The following is a 6826-nucleotide window of genomic DNA, read 5'->3' as shown; positions in this document are numbered from 1 at the left end:
TAAATTACCTTATATCAGAGATTTTAATGAAAAAGATATCCCTTCTAAATATAGAGCAATCCATATGTCTATAGAATTACATGTGATAACCGGATCCTGGTTATCATCCAAGGTAATTAATGTGTGATTATCTAATTAAATAATTTCATGACAGCATGATAAATTGATACGTTTGATCATGCTAGTATGTGAATCTGTGCATTAATTGGAGATATATATATATATATATATATATATAAATGCATGATATATGTGTATATATGCATAGGTATATATGTATGTGTGCATGGTTTGTGGGTGTGCATGCACATGGAGTAGCCGACCTTCCTGGTTGGGAATGGTATATAAAAGAGAGGTTAAGTCTCCATTAAATCTTCTTGCTATTTTTGGAGAAAAGTTGAGCGATTTAGAAGAAAAAGAGTTGACCGGATTATTTCTTGTCTAAAGATCAAGTTGGTTTTCAAAAGGCTTTTAAGGTGAGTGATTTCTAAACCTTTTTACATAAACTTTGATACTGGTTATATTTGAATGTTGATTATTATTGGAAAGAAATCAGGTATTTGTTTAAGGGTTTTATCCGAACAAAGGGTGACCGGATTAAGTCTAAATCGAACAAAGCTTGTCCGGGTTATTCTTATGTCGATCAAGGGTTGGGCGATTAAGCCCTAAACCGCTCAAGTGTTGAACGGTTTAGTCTTAAACCGATTAAGTGTCAAGCGAGTTATGATTGGTAAGAATGGTTAACATTTTGAACTGAGAAGTAGGAATATAACCATGTGGTGACCGGATTATTTTAAATCGGTCAAGCTTTAGGCGATGTATTGTCCGGACTTGTTATCCGGACAAAGCCGTTGAAATTTATTCTAAGTGTTAAATCGGATAAACCTTGGACGATAAGTTGTCTGRATTTGGTAAACCGGCCAAAACTTGATCGAAGATGAAGTCCGGCCAAGTCTATGCTGACCGGATTTGTTTTATGCCTTGTGCTTGAAGGATAAAAATTGTTATTTTATCATAAAATGGAAATTTGATATAAATGATTTTGGATTAATAATAATTCCAATGGCTGCAGTTTATTCGGAATTACTTTTTTTGAACTGTTTTGATGAGGAAATAAGTGTGGCATATCAAGGAGAGGTGTACCATGGGATAAAGGTGGCATATCAAGGAGAGGTGTACCATGGGATAAGGGTGGCATATCAAGGAGAGGTGTACATTTGATATAAGGGTAGCATATGTATTTGTGTTGTATGATATAACTCTTTCTATTATATCCTTTAAGAATATCGTGGTCTGGTATCTTTATTTCTCTGTGATTTAAAGATTTAGGATCAAAGTTCTTATTGAAAATCATAGTCTGGATGTTATTGAGGAGAAAATATCAGGTTTGGCAAGAAACTTTATGAAAACCTTGTTTGATTAGAAAAAAGGTTTAAAAGTTGCATTATATGAAACCTGATTGGTTCAAAGGTATGAGAATTAAATAGCTGAGTGCTTAGTTTGAAAGTAAAAGTGATTTTGTATTATGTTCATATTTGTTATATATATATGAAAGGTTGTTTTCCATAAAGGTTTTGGTGATTTACACCATACAATAACATGAAAGGGTAACTCACTAGACCTTTTGGTCTAACCCTCCCTTTGTGATTTTAACTATGTGTTACAGGAGGTGCGGACGGTAAGGGAAAGGAGAAAGTATAATATTTTCCTATATGCATTTCTGCATGAAGATTTGTCCTTGATGTAAAGTTTTTATTGATTAGTACAAGAAATGTATTTTGAATTTTGGACCTTGTATTTGGTCATGTTAGATTCTTGTACCAAAGGACCTGAATGGGATAATATCATCTATTTCTTCCGTATGAAATATGTGTTACATGCAATGTGTGTTATGGGATGTTACAAAAAGTGGTATCAGAGCCTGAGTTTAAGGGATTTAGGTATTTAACAGTATGATACCTAGACTTAAACTGTTTTATTGCATATTAAGGGTCCCGGACATAGTTAGCACCATTGGAAATAAATATGATGGGTTGAAAGAACAGTGTGTAAGGTAAATTTTAATTACATATGGCCAGTGTAATTATGAATTTACAGGTACACATCTGAATTTGAATACTTCATTATATTTGGGAATGTGAATACGTGATTATTAATACTAAACTCTACAGATGTCTAGCCGAACTAGAAGTTCTGAAAGAACGGCTCGTCCAGAGTCTGAAGAAAGGGAAGAGTCACATGTAAATCTTCCAACTAGCACGTCTAGAAATAGAGGTCGGGGAAGACCAAGGGGACGAGGTAGAGGAAGAAATCAGTCTCAAGGGAAGGGTCGTATTGAACTTCATTCTGAACTTGAAGAATCCCATTCTGGGAATGTTCTGGAGAGATCGGTGCCACACCCTGAATATGTAACTAGGGACATGTTGACAGAAGAGATGGGGAAATTAAGGGAAACTCTGACTTCTATTATGGGAATACCAGCCAGGGTGGAAACAAAAAGAGTGGAAGTTCATCCCTCTGTTCCAGTCACCCACAATAAGGAAGGAGACATTAAGATGTTTTTGGCATGCAAACCACCAGCCTTTTCTGGGGAAAGAGATCCAGTGAAAGCTATGTGCTGGATAAGGAGATGAAATCTGTGTTCAACCCCTTTTGGTGCCCGAAAACAGATAAAGTGCGATTTGCTGTTTCTGTATTAAAGTCAAATGCTTTGTTCTGGTGGGAAGTTGAATCGTCAGCCAGAACAGATGTTTTATAGACTTTGTCATGGGTAGAATTTGTGGAACGATTCAAGAATCAATTTTGCCCTAAAAYAGCAGTAAGACAAATGGAGGAAGATTTCCTGAAACTAGAACAAGGAAATGGAACAGTTCGAGAGTATACCGAGAAATTCATTGAATACTCTCGATTTGCCGAGCACTATGTTTCAACCGAACCCAGGAAGATAGAAAGGTATATTTGGGGTTTGAAACCCTCAATCAGAGAGTTTGTTATTGCTATGAACCCCAATACCTTTTCGTTAATGTAGATGCGGCTGAAGTGACTGAACGAAATAATAACCGACAGCCAGAAGGAAAGGTTGTAGGGAACAGAAAATAGGAAGGGCCTTCATCTTTTCGAGGGCTGAAAACTGTAAGATATGATAACAGATCTGAGCAGAAAAGCAGTGAGATAGTCTGTTCACAATGCCGACAAGTTCACCAGGGTGAATGCAAGATGGACCCAAGGAAATGTTATAAGTGCGGCGAAGCAGGTCATCTATCTAGAAACTGCCCAGCAAATAGAAGGTGTTTTAATTGCAATTCTTCGGATCATATTCAACTGAATTGTCCCTTGTTAAGAACTTCGTAGTTAACAATGGGGAGTAACGCATCGGGTACTCGGGGAAGGCCTACTGTGAACAGAAGAGGGCAAGGAAGGGCGCGGGGACGGTCCTTCCAAATGACTAAGAACGAGGTAGAAGCATCGCCGGATGTAGTAACAGGTACATTTCTTCTAAGTTCAATACATGCTAAGGTGTTATTTGATTCTGGTGCAAACTTTTCATTTGTATCACCATTGTTTGCTCAAACTACATGTCTGGATTCTGTGATACTTAATGATGAGTTAGTAGTTGATAATACTAATAGTCAGGAAATTGTTACTAGTGTGTTCAATAACTGTATTATTGTGATTGGGGACTGTGAACTTCCGATCCGGTTATTTCCCATGTTGATGAAAGAATTTGATGTAGTGGTGGGTATGGACTGGTTGGCAAGATATCAGGCTAGTATTATTTGTAATCAGAAAATGATCAGAATTATTCTGCCAGACCAAGGGACAGTTGTTATTTATGGTGATCGACAGAATCACCATACAAGTATTTTGTTAGTAATGAAAGCCCGGAAAAGTATTCGGAAGAAGTGCCAAGGATGTTTGGTATATGTAATTGATCTGAAGAAAGAAATGGGAAAAGAAGAATCAATTCTGATTGTTAGTGAATATCCAGAAGTCTTTCCAAAAGACTTATCTGGATTACCACCAGATAGAGTCATTGAGTTCCGAATTGATTTAATACTAGTGGTTGCACCAGTAGCAAAGGCACCGTACCGTTTAGCTCCATCTGAATTGAAAGAACTGGTTGCACAATTGAAAGATTTATCTGATAAGGGATTTATTAGGCCCAGCACTTCACCTTGGGGGTGCTTCAGTCCTATTTGTCAAAAAGAAGGATGGGTTTATGCGAATGTGTATAGACTATCGTGAACTGAATAAGTTAACAAACCAAAACAAGTATCCTTTACCGAGGATTGATGACTTGTTCGACCAATTAGTGGGAGCAAGTTATTTCTCCAAGATTGATTTAAGATTCGGGTATCATCAGCTTAAGGTCAGCGAAGAAGATATTGCCACAACAGCATTTAGAACAAGGTACGGGCATCACGAATTCTTAGTTATGCCATTCGGTTTAACTAATGCGCCCGCAATCTTTATGGATTTGATGAATAGGGTATGTAAGGAATATCTTGATAAATATGTTATTGTATTTATGATATTCTTATATAATCTAAGACTGAAGAAGAACATGCAAAACATCTTCGTCTGATACTGGAATTGTTGAAAAAAGAAAAGTTGTATCCTAAATTGTCCAAGTGTGAGTTCTGGTTAAGAGAAGTTCAATTTCTGGGTCACGTCATCTCAGAATCAGGAGTAAAAGTTGATCCAGTGAAAATAGAAGCAGTTGCAAGATGGGAAGCTCCAAAAAATCCTTCCGAGGTTCGAAGCTTTTTGGGATTGGCCGGCTATTACCATAAGTTCATTCAGAACTTTTCTAAAATAGACGTGCCATTGACTAAATTGACTCGGAAGAACATTAAAATTCCAGTGGGAAAGAGAACAGCAAGAAGCTTTTCAACTGTTAAAAGATCATCTTTGTAGCGCACCAGTATTGACTCTACCAGATGAATCTGAAGACTTTGTGGTTTATAGCGATGCCTCAAAATTAGGGTTAGGATGTGTTCTGATGCAGAGAGGAAATGTCATTTCTTATGCGTCAAGACAATTGAAAGATCATGAGAAGCAGTATCCAACCCATGACATGGAATTAGCTGCAGTGGTATTTGCTCTGAAAATCTGGAGACACTATCTTCTGGGAACAAAATGTTAGAATTATACTGACCATAAAAGTTTACAACATTTGTTCAGCCAAAAAGAATTAAATATGTGACAGCGTCGGTGGATTAAGCTGGTTAATGACTATGATTGTGAAATCCTCTACCAATTATGAAAAGCTAATGTGGTGGCTGATGCTTTGAGCAGGAAAGAAAAGAGTGGAACCATGAAAACTGTGGCAATGAGAATGAATTTGATCCCTGACATTCGTAAGGAAATCCAGAGATGTCAACAAGAAGCTGTAAAAGAAGATTTTGTTAAAGCAGAAAGGTTGGGTAAGATGATTTCAACCTTGGAACAATATGACGAATGACTAATATGCTTTCAAGGGCGAGTCTGGGTACCATGTTTTGGAAATATCTGAAATATGATATTAAATGAAAGCCATAAGTCCCAATACTCTATTCATTCAGGCACCAATAAGATGTATAAAGATTTGAAACCCTTTTATTGGTGGCCAGGGTTGAAAAGAGATATAGCTCGATATGTGGAACAGTGTCTGACATGTTTACAGGTTAAAATTGAACATCAAAAGCCGTATGGAAATCTTCAATCCTTAGAGATACCTGTATGGAAATGGGATCACATTACCATGGATTTTGTTATGAAGTTACCTCAAACTCCAAAGGGATATGACACGATTTGGGTAATTGTTGATCGTCTGTCTAAATCTGTGCATTTTCTACCAACAAGAGAGAAGTACTCTATAGAAAAGCTAGCACAGATTTACATCAAAGAAATTGTTACTAGACACGGTGTTCCATTGTCCATTATCACTGATAGAGATAGTCGGTTTACTTCGAAGTTCTGGGAAAGGTTACAGAAAGCTTTAGGGTCTGAAATCCGATTGAGTACAGCTTATCATCCGCAGACTGATGGAGGACAGCATTGGTGCAGCGTCGACCTGATTCATACACAGCTTTTTGGAGGGCTTAATGGATAAGACGCTGACTTTTTGAATGTGGAGGACAGCTGTAAAAGCTGGATTTTTAGTAGAAAAATCTAATGTTAGACTTTGGTTAAGACTATTTACTTTTTAGTTACCCTTTTGTTAGTTTGTAACTTGCTTTTAGAAACCTTAGCCTACAAGTTTGTTTATTTTGTCTTCTAGTGCCCCTTTTGGGTATAAATAGAGGGCTTGGGGTGCCTTCTAAACCATCCCTCCATTCCTCCATCCCATTAATCCTTCATTTCCATCTTTTCTTCTATTGTCTTGCTTTTGTAAACCCTCTCCAAGGGTGTGTTTTTAATTAAGTGCTTTAAGTTCTTCATCTTTTTCTTTATTTACTTTCTCGTCTTTTATTTTCCGTCATTTATTTTCTCGTCTTTTATTTTATCACTATTTACATTCCGTCATTTATTTTCCGCTATTTACATTCTCGTCATTTACATCCCGTCATTTATTTTTTTTGTCCTTTACATTTTCGTCATTTATTTTATCGTTATTTACTTTACGCAATTTACATTTATATCTTTATTTTCCGTCATTTATTTTTTTTACTTTCCGTTATGAGTAGCTAAGCTTTTATAGCTTGGGTGTGAGACGGAAAGGTGAGATTTTCAAACCGAACGAAAGTAGCTAAGTGTTTTCGAAAACGACATTCCATTGTTTCATTCGAGTTTTATAAAACCAAGCACACTTCTTGACGGGTTGATCACTTGAAAGTGTTAAAGT

Source organism: Cynara cardunculus (genome assembly GCF_001531365.2).
Source record: "Cynara cardunculus var. scolymus isolate 2C chromosome LG 13, CcrdV1, whole genome shotgun sequence".
NCBI classification, from domain to species: domain Eukaryota; kingdom Viridiplantae; phylum Streptophyta; class Magnoliopsida; order Asterales; family Asteraceae; genus Cynara; species Cynara cardunculus.
Note: the sequence above shows the minus strand (reverse complement) of the source record.